The sequence below is a fragment of the Callithrix jacchus genome, chromosome 18, assembly GCF_049354715.1.
Source record: "Callithrix jacchus isolate 240 chromosome 18, calJac240_pri, whole genome shotgun sequence".
Lineage (NCBI taxonomy): Eukaryota > Metazoa > Chordata > Mammalia > Primates > Cebidae > Callithrix > Callithrix jacchus.
Window position 1 is genome coordinate 45487562 of NC_133519.1, and position 14406 is coordinate 45501967.

General features: G+C 41.0%; 1 protein-coding gene across 27 annotated transcripts in view; it reads right to left on the bottom strand.

Annotated features, from left to right (window-relative positions):
• The window catches only part of LOC144580163 (uncharacterized), a 341993-nt gene extending 329634 nt beyond the window's left edge, over window positions 1-12359 (bottom strand). For 19 of the 27 annotated variants that reach the window (XR_013529236.1, XR_013529231.1, XR_013529228.1 and 16 more), the window contains exon 1: window positions 11975-12359. The gene's annotated coding sequence lies outside the window, so the exon portion shown is untranslated. Of the gene's footprint in view, window positions 1-11153; window positions 11448-11974 lie in introns of all 27 variants that reach the window. The other 8 variants (XR_013529251.1, XR_013529248.1, XR_013529246.1 and 5 more) reach the window with 3 other exon arrangements.
• Window positions 12360-14406: the final 2047 nt, after the last annotated feature.

Here is a 14406-nt window from a genome sequence, read left to right on the forward strand (position 1 = left end):
GTTCAAAACTTCTGTAGACTCCATGGAATAATCTTGATTCAATTTTGTTAGTTAATAGATCATACTGAAAAACCCAAACTGGGAATTGTTCAACAGATATTATTACCACAGATTTGAATTTATTTTTTAAATATTATGTCCTGGAACTTAAATCAATGCCAATGGCTGAGTTAACTGCCTTCTACTGAGCCTGCCAGGTAGCAAAACAAAAAAGAGCTGTTATTTATACAAATGTTAAATATGCTTTAGAATGCTTTAGTCTTTTTTTTTTTTTCCTTTTCAGTATGGATTGAGAATTTTCTTTGCTGGTAAATTGTATTTTACTGGAACTTTTTTTTTTTACTCTTTTTTTTTTTTTTTTGAGACAGTCTCGCTCTGTCACCAGGCTCCAGGCTGGAGTGCAGTGGCGTGATCTTGGCTCACTGCAACCTCTGCCTCCTGGGTTCAAACAATCCTCCTGCCTCAGCCTCCTGAGTAGCTGGGACTACAGGCGCACGCCACCGCACGCAGCTAATTTTTGTATTTTTAGTAGAGATGGGGTTTCACCATGTTGGCCAGGATGGTCTTGATCTCTTCACCTCATGATCCGCCCGCCTCAGCCTCCCAAAGTGCTGGGATTATAGGCGTGAGTCACCGTGCCCGGCCATTAATGGAACTTTTATTGAAAAATGTTGAACACTGTTTTCAACATTAGAGAGTAAATGGACTTCTAAAACCAAAGTAGAGACTAAATGGACTTCTAAAATTGGCAAAAGCTATAAGAAGATTAAAAACCACAAAGACTTAAAACAAAGGGATGGAGAAAGACTTGCCAACCCAATGGAGAGCAAAAATAAATAAATAAATAAATAAAAGGCAGGAGTTGCAATTCTTGCATCTGATAAAATACATTTCAAAGCAACAAAGATATAGTGGTAAAAGGATCAATGCAACAGTAAGAGCTAACGATCCTAACACCCAGATACATAAGACCCATAAAGAGATTTAGACTCAACGAGACAGAAAATTGATGAGGACAACCAGGACTTGAACTCAGATCCGGAACAAGTAAACTTAATAAATATTTATAGAGCTCTCCATTTTAAATACACAAAATATACATTCTCCACTTTAAATACACAAAATATTGATCGGTCATTATTAATACCCATTTTTAGAATAAAGCAATATTCCCATTCTCTCTCCCTCTTTTTTCCTCTCCTTCACTCCTTTTTTCTCTTTCTTTTCCAAAAAAAAGAAAGTGGGGCAAACCAGTGGCCTATCATTTGAGTTGATCAGTCAGTCCAACAGCCACTCTGTTGTTTATTAGTGTAACAACCAGTCTCTCATTTTGCTGCCATTCTCCTAAGCTTGGAACTTTTCTCTTTAGCTGACAAATTTCAGCTTCTCATTCTGTCATTTACTATTATGAAACACTTTTTTACCTCCCAGGACTTACTACCAGTTCCTCTCACCATCTTGTCTATTCCTCACTCCCTTTTCCTGCTTTGGCTTTAAAAAAAAAAAAAAGAAGATTAAAAACTGCATTTGTCAGGTCAGGCGCGGTGGCTCACACCTGTAATCCTAGCACTTTGAGACGCCGAGGTGGGCAGATCACAAGGTCAGGAGATTGAGACCATCCTGGCTAACAATGGTGAAGTCCCATCTCTACTAAAACAAAATTAGCCTGGTGTGGTGGCGTGTGCCTGTAGTCCCAGCTACTTGGGAGGCTGAGGCAGGAGAATCACTTGCACCTGGAAGGTATAGACTGCAGTGAGCTGAGATCGTGCCACTGCACTTCAGCCTGGGTGACAGAGCAAGACTCCATCTCAAAAAAACAAACAAAAACTGCATTAGTCAAGATGGTGACTATTTAAACGCAAACTTGAATTAATTAAACTTAAAATAAAAATGCAGTTCTACAACTGCACCTGCTTTATTTGAAGTGCTCAATAGTTACATGAGGCTAATAGCTACAATATTAATTAACATGAGAATATTTTCATCATTATAAAAATTTATATTAGAGAATGCTATTTAGAACTTTCATGGCTTTCTATTAGCCTTGCTCTTTTTGAGTAAAGAAAAGAATCTCATGTTTGATCAGAGATGCTATCCTATAGAAAACTAATATAGATACAAACAACTCTTATACCAACAAAGCCTAATAGTTAAGCCGGAAATAAAACAGCTTTTTAAAAGATAGACACATAAATAGCTCCTGTAAGATCTGAGGTGGGGGGAAAGGAGAGAGAGAGATAAGAAGAAAGAGCAAGAGAAAGAAAGAGAGATCTATCCTTCAGCGTCTATGGAAAGTATTTTATCACACTATTAATAATGATCATTAAGAAAAATGTTATTGGTATTGTTAACAATTTGCAATAATTTACACAGCACTAAAACTCCAAGAAATTGATCTTTGGATTTATTTTTTCCAATTAAAAAGACATAGTCATCCTCTCTGCTTCATTGAGCTTGCACCCTATTGGGAAAGTAGCCTTCGGAACTTCCAGAATTCAAGCAGCCAGGAAGTTATGACCAAAACTCTCTTAACATTCCCTTTAGTTTTACTAAACTTATTAGACAGCTTTCTTCCAGACACTAAGCCCCCAACCTTCAGTTTCCTAGTCATTTATATTAGAAAACTTTCATTACAAATCCCTTGTCTGCCCCCTTAAATGTAAATCTTTTTAAAACCTCTTGCTAGTTTTATAAACCAGGAATGTCTCAAGAACTTGGAAACAATTTATTTCAAATGCAATTATTGAAGGAGCCAGACCCCCCCATCTCCCAGTCTCTGTGGGAGAGTAAGAGCCTAACTTTGGTAGGCCCCTTGATCCAACTTGTCAAATTGTCTCCTGTCATGAAGATACAATAAAATTTAATTTTTGAGTAAAGCAAATGAGTAAACACCCAAGGCCAGCCTAAGAATCTACTCCTCTTAAAAACTCTCCATGCTGGCTGGGCACAGTGGCTCACTCCTGTAATCCCAGCACTTTAGGAAGCCGAGGTGGGCAGATCACAAGGTGAGGAGTTTGAAACCAGCCTGGTCAACATGGTGAAACCCAGTCTCTACTAAAGACACAAAATATTAACCGGGCATGGTGGCACACACCTGTAATCCCAGCTACTCAGGAGGCTGAGTCAGGAGAATCATTTGAGCCCAGGAGGTGGAGGCTGCAGTGAGCCACGATCATACCACTGTGCTCCAGCCTGGGTGAGAGGGTGAGACTCCATCTCAAAAACAAAAACAAAAACAAAAACCTCTCCATGCCATCACTACCACAGAATTGGGTATCCAGTCTTGATATGTGCTTTCTCCCCTATTGCTGCAACAGTATCTGCTTACTAATCTTGTTCCGTGTGGTTTTTCTTTTCCAGTAGATGGCTGATTCAAAGATTCAGTTAGGATGACAACACAACACAAAGTAGATAATTTTGAACCAAGAAGTGAAATATAAATTTTCCAATACGTTTATGCTTTTTTCCTCTTTTCTCTAATACTAATCTTGTCTGTTATACTTCTGTGCTCTCTGGTAATCAATTAAAGAGTTTTCAATATGCTCCACTGTACTTCCACCCCCGTAGTCTTCTAACTGCCACTTAAAACAAGACAAAACTCTTTTATTATTTTTTTTTCAGACAGTAACTACTGATCTGAACCTAATGATTGCTGATGTGTCAGTCTTCACCTGATCCTGCTGCTCAAAATTCAACTACTGTTCTTTAAATCTTCAGAAGGTTGATTTCCTTCTTCTTGTTCATTCAAGTCCTTACATTTTTCTTTCATTATTAATCCAACTTTTAATTTCATTATAAGTAGACTTTGATCCTATGCCAACAAAATGCTTCTAATGAGATCAGTACAGTCCTTTCATCAAAACTCAGTTTGATAAGACTGGAAACTAACAGTGAAATGGCTACATTGTCTGGGGTGGATACCCAGGGTTCGTTGTCTCCTGCCAGGAAAATTTACAACACAGACACATACTAGGGGTTTAGGAGCAGAGGTAAAATAGGCAAGAGAAAGAGAGAGAAAGAAAAAAGGAAAATAGCTCTCTCTAGTGAAAGAGAGGGGACTTTCCAGAGTAAAAGGCCAGCTAGCTGCAGATGTGCCAGGTTAGGTTTCAGGAGGCTGTGTCTGATTGACATAGGGTTCACAGATTGGTCCATCAGGTATGACGTTTACCTAGCGCTCTGGAATACTGAACGCCCCGCCCCAATTCTATTATGCAAATGAACTTTCCCTATCGGCCAGGGCCATCTTGCCTGCTCCTGACTGTACATGTGGTGGACAAAGAGAAGGGAAGATGGAGCTGCCATCTTGAACATGACTGGTACAACGACTGGCATCTATGTCTGCAGCAGCACGATTTTACAGGCTGCGCTTTGTTAGAAAGGAAAATAATTTGTGCTGCTTTTCGTTTGAATAAAGGTAAAAGAAAACCTTACTGAGACTTCTGTACCCTCACTGTCTGCCTACGTAATTTCTTCTTAACTCCTGTATCAACAGCAGCACTATCTTTTCATGTCATACTCAGCTTGTTACTTTGTAAGTTCTATTTATCTTCACTCAGAAAATCTGTTCTCCTTAAGGTATAAAAGGTTGTTTCACCTGTTGCCATAAATAATTTTTATATTTCTGATACATTCTGTATCCTGCAGTATGGTTTATTCTACAAACACCAACTTTTCTCTGAAAACCCAACAAACCAGTTTGTAATTCTCCAATGTTGTCACATACTATTTACCTAGTGCTCCGGAATACTGAATGTTTCTGGGTCCACAAGGGGCATGGTTTCAAAGGTAGGAGTTTCCTGGCTCCATGTCTCCATCCAGGAATGTAAAGTTCTTTGTCTGGGTTTCCCAGGGGGGCTAGGTAGAGAAATCCAGGTGACGCCCCTTTGTCTCAAAACACCCACCCAAAGCTCTGGGAGGAGGGGACTCCCATAACTCAAAGTTGTGGACCAAGCAGCCAATCCTGTATCAGAGTTAAAGATCAATCACTCCAGAGGAAGTTTGAAAGAACTCCTCTCATTGGACAAGAACATGAATAGGGAGAGAATAACTCAAGGGTTAAATAAAATTCAGCTGCTCCTTACCTGAACGAATCCCTTCTCTGGGTCCCCTCCCACAACAGCATGGGAACTGTCTTTCTTTCTCTCTCTTTTTCTGTATAATCAATCGCTTTTCCACAACACTCTCTGAGCCCATGATATTTATTCGAAGAGCAAACTCACCACACTTCCTGGGTCCCTTTCCCCGTTCGGGGTTAGTGAGGCTAAGAACCTTTTGGGAACCAGGAGGGAGCTGAGTAAGCTCTGGTTACACTATTACATTAGCCCTTGATTTTCTTTTGGCTAGGTGAGAAATACAGCATGCTATAGCAAAAACTTCTTGCTGCCTCTATATGGAACAGTACATGAACAGGCCAGTTAAAATAAAAACCAAAAACACTTCGCTGGGTGTGGCTCAGGCCTGTAATCTCAGCATTTGGGGAGACTGAGACAGGCAGAATGCTTTGAGCTCAGGAATTCAAGACCAGCCTGAGCAACATGGCAAAACCCCAGCTCTACAAAAAATACAAAAATTAGACAGGCATTGGTGGTTTGTGCCTGTAGTCCCAGCTACTTAGGAGTCTGAGGCTAAAGAATTGCTTGAGCATGGAGGCAGAAGTTGCTGTGAGCTGAGATCAGGCCACTGTACCCCAGCCTGGGCAACAGAGTGAGACCCTGTCTCAAACAACAACTTGACTCTGAAAGAGGTCCCTCTGAACTGTGGAAAATGGTTTGTAGTCAGAGTTTGGTCATGTAGGCCTCTGACTTCTATTATAAAAACTAATAGTCATTTTGTTTCTGCTAAATGTTGGTACAGCAGGTAGCTAATGAGTTCTTCCTAGAGTCCTAAAAGTTACTTTGTAGCCATTATCAAATTAGTTTGATAACTTATCCCGAAGTAGGAAATACAAACTTTAGTTCAATTAGAGAAAACATTACATGCACAGCTTTTTGATTAGCAAATCTCAGCAATCCCTTACATCATGGTTTTATCAGCTCTTGGCCCAAAGACTTACCAAGACAGAAAAAAAGAAATGAAAGGAAAGAAAGACAAAGAAAAAAAGAAATAGCTCTGAGAGCTGTCAGCTAATAGCTGACCCAGTAGCTACCAGCAAGGCTGCAGTATTGCCCTGCTGAGCACAATCGCCATCATACAGTATCAGCATCTGATGCAAACTCTTGCAACTATGAAGACAGAACAAAGATAAAAACAAACTCTACTGGCCAGGCGCGGTGGCTCACACCTGTAACCCCAGCACTTTGGGAGACCGAGGTGGGTGGATCATGAGGTCAGGAGATCAAGACCATCCTGGCTAGCATGGTGAAACCCCGTCTCTACCAAAAATACAAAAATTAGCTGGGCATTGTGGCACATGCCTGTAATCCCAGCTACTCAGGAGGCTGGGACTTGAACCTGAGAGTCGAGGTTGCAGTGAGCTGAGACTGCAGTGAGCTGAGATCGCGCCACTGTATTCCAGCCTGGCCACAGAGCAAGACTCAGTCCAAAAGAAAAAAACCCCACTCTATTTAACTACTAAATATGACCAAAATCTCCCATTTCCAGTTTATACAAGTGACTGTTGTTAGTTCTTTCATGATAACTCTAGCCTCATCTGCTTTTCCTGACCCTTACAGAAAAGATCCCACACACCAAATTGTACCCATTTTTTAGTAGCACCCAATCCAAAAGGGACCCCTTCTTCCTTCAACCTTCTGCTAAATTAAATTCTGTAATAACAAGCCCTTTCTAACTCCCTTTAATCAAGGTGCCTCAATGTTTCACCTGGTGACATGGCTGCCTCTTTTGCCACAGTAGACTTAATAAACTCAACTTTTTTTTTTTTTTAAATAACAGGTGTTCTTCCTAGTAGTTTTTGGCTTTGAAATTGGCAAGATACTATTCTAATTCAGGAAGCTGATGTAATTATACTATGTCACACTTTCTAGGTTACGCAACACCTAGAGGTAAAAACAAAATTCAAACACAAAGTTTGACCCAAGAGTTGATACTCTCAAATTTATGCTGTCTTCAAATGATGGAATATCAGCAGAAAGTATGTCAACTCAGTTCTATTCAAGCTGCCACTACTGAAAACATGAAGCCAAATAGTTTGACATACTGAACGCAAAGAGGTGTATAAAATAGATAATGTACACAGCAGCTCCTGTGTATGTTAGTTCAAAAGAGCTTAGCAATTTATCTAAACATTTATGATTATATATCTTATTCATGAAATTACAACTCATTCTATCACCTGGGGTCTTAACAAAATTGTAGATGTAAAGAAAATCAGTTTTACAGAAATACCAGTATGTTTTATCTTTGCAATCTTGTCCTCTTTTGTCTTTATGTGGATATGTTATGTATGGAAGAATTTATATACAAACTTAGCAAATACAAAAGCAGAAAATGTAGAAAAAGAAATAATTTGGCAAAAGTGAATCTGTGTGGTGTCAAATACATTTTATTTGACTATAGTAATTGCGGGCTCAGAAAAAATCTGCAAAACCACTGACAAGAAATGCTTAATCTTCATTTTAATATTCATTTCTTGTTCTGATTTATTGCTTTATATTTTATAAATTTTATTTTCTGTAACTTCCCGAGATATAAAATGATTATATCATAGAATAAATATCTTTCATCTATAGAAAACAAAAAAATGTCATGTGCAATCCTTAGGGTCAAGCAATTGATTAAAATGAAAGATAATTACAAATATGCTATGGAAAGCATATTAAAGTATATTTTCTTTGAGGAAATTATAGCTCTTTTGCTATATTTTCAAGGCATACTGACAGGGCAATTAGTAATCCGAACTATCAAATCCATTTGGAGATAATGGAGCTTATCAGTTCTTCTGTTATAATTGCTTTTCAAGGCCCCTCCCCCTGCCTGTCTTTCCCCCACCCGCCTCTGCCATCACTTACCCAATACACTTAATCCTGTTTAAATAGCAACATGTCAGACATATCTGCTAATCAACTAGCTGGCATCCCCATGGAGATTTCTGCAGTTTTAAGCACTGTATTTCACTGCGTAAGGATTTTTCCCAAATATTGACTTTTGGTTTTCAAGGTTACTGATGATGTGCTCTAGCACATTAATCATTCTCACCACCTGAACAAAGGAGCTCATTAAAAAGACAAATACATTTGTCAAGCAAATCATCAGGCAGATTAGACACTTTCCAACCATAATAGATTATAACTGAATAAATAACTTGGCCATTTCATAATTAAATATACAGAACACTTAATACTTTAATACCCATATCCTGTACTGAAGAATGGGGATGGATGAGGTTTTGTAGCATATAATTTGTATGGTAAAACCTAGCCACAATTATGTCAGTTAAAAATAGGACTACTGGCCGGGAGCGGTGGCTCACGCCTGTAATCCCAGCACTTTGGGAGGCCGAGGCGGGTGGATCACAAGGTCAAGAAATCGAGACCATCTTGGTCAACATGGTGAAACCCCGCCTCTACTAAAAATACAAAAAATTAGCTGGGCATGGTGGTGCATGCCTGTAATCCCAGCTACTCAGGAGGATGAGGCAGGAGAATTGCCTGAACCCAGGAGGCGGAGGTTGCGGTAAGCCGAGATCTCGCCATTGTACTCCAGCTTGGGTAACAAGAGGGAAACTCCATCTCAAAAAAAAAAAAAAAAATAGGACTATTGCTTTGAGTATACAAACCAGATAATGTTTTGACATCATGATGAGGCCCTAAATACAAAGACATTTTAAGTTCTAAATATTGGAAATTTAACTTAAAGTTTCTGTATAACAACATTTTAGTATCTAGTATCTAACAAAATACATAGAGTCTGCCTTGGAAATAAGGCTTTAGGGTTGGGGAGATACAGCTAAGCAGTCATTTGCCCTCAGGCCTCAGTGAAGGTGGAGTGATTACTCCTTTTGTAAGCCAAATAATACTTTAAAAGCTTGGAAAGCCCTCAGGGGTCAGCTTTGTTTTAGGTTCCAGTCCTGTCTCCTGCTGTATCTCTCATCAACCTACCTCACACAAACTTGAGTTTTCGTTGGACAAGTTTGCTTTTCTATCTTGGGGTCTCCAAATTAATGGACTACAAATAATCTTGAATTGTAGCCTGCAGGCAGAAAGGATCTTCCTTAGCAATTTCAGATTTTATTACTTTTGTTTTTAGTTTCTAAGTATCTTCCTTTCTGGTAGAACCTTACTAAAACATGTACAAAATAGCTCACACACTCAGTTATCTTAAAATCTCCCAGTGCTGCTTTACTGAATCCTAAAGAAATAAAGGTTACAGATAGGCTCCAATTTCATTAAAATTTTTTGTGACCATTAACAAGCCTTGCTGACTTTGGTGGCTGGCATCAAAGTAAAAATTGCACCTGACAAAGTGAAGCGGGCAGGAAAAGACTATTCGATGCTACTGCCACAGGAAAGAAAGATTAGAACTAAACTGGAGCTCAATTTGGCCAAAATAAAGAGCTGGGGAGTTTTTAAGAGCTGGTCGTGGATCGAAGAAGGAAAGGGAAGTGTCACAGGCCATCTGTGTTTGCTAACGGGCTTTACCCAGAAAAAAAGTAAATTTTCTTGTATCTTTATGACAGGAGATAGTTTTATAACTTGAAATAAGAAGCCCACCAGAGAAAGACACCTACCCTTTCACAGAGACTGGGAGATAGAGGCTCTCTCTTTCTTGTGCTTACATTTCAAAGGGATGAGCCTGGAGTCTGTGCCTGGAGTCTCAATTGCTCTAGAGGCTGAGGCCAGAGGATCATTTGAGCCCAGGAGCTGGAAGCTGCTGAGAGCTGTGACTGCACCATTGTACTCCAGCCTCAGTGACAGCCAAGACTTTGTATCCCCAAATGAATGAATGAATGAATCAATCAATCCATCATTTTTTAAAAATTAGAAATAAAAGGGAAGTCTCCCAGGTCCTTGAGAAAGACATCTTCCTGGATTGTAACATTGGCCGGAGACTTTCTAAAAGATTTACATCTAGAAGGGAAACAATGTATGCTACCTAAAGTTAATGCTCTAGGAAAAAGGGAGACCAGTAGCCTAGAGTCAGGAAGAAGCCTCTTGAAAGATTAATCTGATCGGAATATTAAGGCTATCTTGGTTCCTGGTTAAGTAGCTATTCACTGCCTCTGCCCTACTTTCCAACTGGGCTCACATTTTGGGATCTCTTTCTTATCGAAATACAATAGATCAAATTTGATATTAGAATTTTTTTTGCAATTAAAATAACTCAATCCAAATTGGTTTAGTGATGAGTTAACAAGTGGATTTAAAGACTTGGACAATGAAAACTTCCCAAGTTAGGCTAATTTTCAGGCTTAGTGAATCTGCTGTCTTTGTATTTGCTCCGTTCTCTGCCTGACTTCCCCCATGGTAGGAAGAGCCTTCTAAAAGCAACAGGTTTATGTGATTATTCAGACAGAGATAAGAGTGTGGTGGGTGGGAGCTTCTTAAAATTTCAAATAAACATTTTGAGATTTACACTGATGGAACTACCCTTGAATTAGAATACGTGGCCAGCGCTCTCCACACCCTGTTTCATTTCTGAATCAGTAACTGCAGTAATGAAGACAGAATTCCCATGAAGGTAAGGGACTCTCTGGAGTGAAGGGTAAACTTAATCCATGTAAACCTCTTGATAGCTACAAAATGAGCAAGAGGGGCATGAATTCTTGACGTGCACATAAGGTAGGGGAGGAGGATGAGGATATGGTATCTTCTACTACTACTAGGATATAATTGCCAAGTATTCTCCTTAAACCTTGGCCAGTGTTACAGTACTACACTCCACTAATGATAACATATGGCCTCCGTAAATGCAGCTTTACTCAAACTGAAACTATTCTCTCTTACTCATTCTTCTTTATAACTGCTCCACTTGGCTATAGGGTCACTCTGGGGTATACTTGAAATCTGAAGTCTATCAACTACTACTTGTGTGATTGAGAGTAAGTTGCAAAACTCTCTCACACTCCATTGTTCCCTTTATAAAACAGAAATTAAAATATCTCTTTGGCAGAGTATTATGAGAATTAAAAGAATCAAATTTTAATGTGCCTATTTATCTGCCTGGCTTATAGAGGAAATTTACTTAAAGTCACTTACCTTCCTTTCCTTTCCCGACTACAACAGGTTAAGCCCATGTGTCTGGCTTTTTAGAGACGTCAGCTTCTTGATTAACCTATTCACTTAACAAAATCAACAGAATTTCTTGCCTGACCCTCAGTGTATATGCCAGGAGCTTTCTTAAGCCTTTGCTGAGTCTGCCTTCAGTACATGAGAAGTCCTCTGTCCATCTCCATCCCACTGCTTTCTACTTAAGCCTTATCTCAGATGGCAAGCTTCTCTCTGTTCCATATACTCCTAGGAAAACAAGCTGTTGTCTCAAATTTCAATTCACTGAGAAAGAAAACACAATAATCAATAACTGATGTAGAGTCAGACAGGCCTGAACTGGATTTGAACTGGTTCTTTTACTTAAAATTTGTGTAATTTCTCAGAAGTTATATTTCTGTGCCTTGGTTTAATCTACTAAAAAGAAAAAATAAGGGGCCAGGCGTGGTGGCTCACGCCTGTAATCCCAGCATCGTGAAAGGTCAAGAGATAGCGACCATCTTGGCCCACATGGTGAAACGTCGCCTGTACTAAAAACGCAAAAATTAGCCCGCCGAGGCGGCGCACGCCTGTAGTCCCAGCTACTCGGGAGCCTGAGGCAGGAGAATCACTTGAACCCGGGAGGCAGAGGTTTCAGGGAGCCCAGATAGCGCCACTGCACTCCAGCCTGGCAACAGAGTGAGGCTCCGTCTCAAATAGAATACCTATTTCGTGGGTTGCCAAAATTAAAAGGCCGGCTTCAGATCTTAGACAGCTACCAATAAAAATATGGAAATGCCGTAATTCTCATTACTGTACCAGAGGTTTTATACCTTGAGCCCTGGTGAGACAGCCAGCTGGGAGAGGTCCCCGGGAAAGACTCCAACGGGCATGCGCACTGGGGTGGGGCCTCAGAAAGTTCTGGCTTCTGGCTCCTCCTCTTCCTGGGTGGAACCCGGGGCTGGAAAAGCCAGGCCGGAAGCCCTCTAGCGGCGACTGTGGCGTCGTCCTTCTTTCCCTCCTTTTCTCCGTTTTCACCCCATAAAACCGTTTTACTGCTCGAATTGTCCAGGAGCCTGAATTTTCGTGACTGTGGGATGATGAGCCACGCCTTTAGCTGAACTAAGGAAAAGTTCTGCAACATTTTTGACGCGCAACATGGGGGCTCAAGGGGAGAAGCGGTGAGTGAAACAATGAAGGAAGGGGTTCTCTCTCCGGGCCGTGAGGGGGCGTGGCTTTAAGGGCAAGAATTTCCCGCGCGGTGCCCCCCTCCCATCCCTCTGCATCCGGGAGATTTAAAGGCTTATGTTTAACTCAGTCACTCCAGTTAAAGTCAGTCACTCCAGCGGAAGTTTTAAGAAGCTCATTTCATTAGCCCAGTGTCTTGGAGAAGGGAGGGTTTCCTCCCAGAATAAAAGTCCGTGTGCACACACCTGGCCGGATTTCCCCTCTGGAATCGTCTTCCACACTGTTCATGAAAGCCTTTCCCCTCTCCTTTCCTTCCCTTTTCTCTACCTAAATAAAATCATTTTTCTGCAGCAACAACAACAAAAAGGGTGGCGGGGGGGGCGGGGACTCAAAACCTCTCACTGCTGTTTCGGAGACTTTTATCTTTGCAATTCTGAGGGCAGGGGAAACATGCCCCGTGCCCATAGCTCCTGGGCATTCGCGTGGCCTTTTCCTTATTTTCTCAGCTCCCTGCCACTCTCCCCTCCATGCCACGGCTGGGAGGCATGGCCCAAGGCGCCACGGAAGGCTGCTGGCTGGCCTTTTCTACCGTGGGCCCATGGAGTCTCCTCCTCTAAGAGTCAGGGAGGCCAGTCCCAACCCTGGGCAATTAAACTTGTCTCCCTGGTGAAGGAAACACTTGCCTACGAATAAGAGGTTCTTCCTCAGGCATTTTTTATTTTTATTTTTTTCAGACGGAGTTTCGCTCTTGTTACCCAGGCTGGAGTGCAATGGCGTGATCTCGGCTCACCGCAACCTCCGCCCCCTGGGATCAGGCAATTCTTCTGCCTCAGCCTCCTGAGTAGCTGGGATTACAGGCACGCGCCACCACGCCCAGCTAATTTTTTGTATTTTTAGTAGAGACGGGGTTTCACCATGTTGACCAGGATGGTCTCGATCTCTTGACCTCGTGATCCACCCACCTCGGCCTCCCAAAGTGCTGGGATTACAGGCGTGAGCCACCGTGCCCGGCCTCCCCAGGCATTTTAAATCTCTTTTCTTTCCTCTTCTCCACCATAGCAGCCGTTAAATTTAAGCAACTTTTTTTCTTTCTAGAAGAGATTTTACTAGGCTGGGAATGACAAGAATCCCTGTGCATATTCTCTGGAAAGCTTTAACTGTGAAAAACGATTTGTAGGGCTCCTGTTGGGCTGTGGCCAGTCTGGGGCGCTTTGCATGTCTGTATGGGTTGTGCTGCAAGCTTCCATCTTGTTTTACACAAGCTGGGGGCATGGCCAGTAACTGCTTGGCAGGGCTTTGTTTAGCAAGCCTGCTTTTAGCGGATGAGCCATCTCTGGCCGATGTCTACGTATTTTTCTAGCAATGTCTCTTAAAGGGCCCCATTCAACGACTGGATTTTCTTTTGCATGTGTGGGCATTGTGTGTGATGTCTGTAAAAAGAGCTCTTTTAAGGGAAGTTAAAAGCTGTGGTACCTTTCAGTTCACCTGACTTTAATCTTTGAGAAATAAAAACAGCCCTAAAGACTATTGGTAAAATGAAGGTGAGATGCAAAGTTTGCTAAGTGTTTTGAGGCTAAAAACTGCTTTTGGGGTTTTGAGAAATACTTGATTTGAGGGCTTCACAATTCGTAAGGCCTGGGGACATATGGAACTAGCCAGATCTTTAATTATGATACAAGTTAAACCTTGGTTGCACCCAGCACACAAATAAACAACTTACTGGGTTTTACCTTAATTAAAAATTGCCTGGGGAAAGGATTCCCTATTCAATAAATGGTGTTGGGAAAATTGGCTAGCCATATGCAGAAAGCTGGAACGGGATCCCTTCTTTATACCTTATACAAAAATTAACTCAAGATGGATTAAAAACTTAAACGTAAGACCTAAAACCATAAAAACCCTAGAAGAAAACCTAAGCAGTATCATCCAAGACACAGGCATGGGCAAAGACTTCATGACTAAAACACCAAAAGCAAGGACAACAAAAACCAAAATAGACAAATGAGATTGAATTAAACTAAAGAGCTTCTGCAAAGCAAAAGAAATCATCATCAGAATAAACAGGCAACCTACAGAA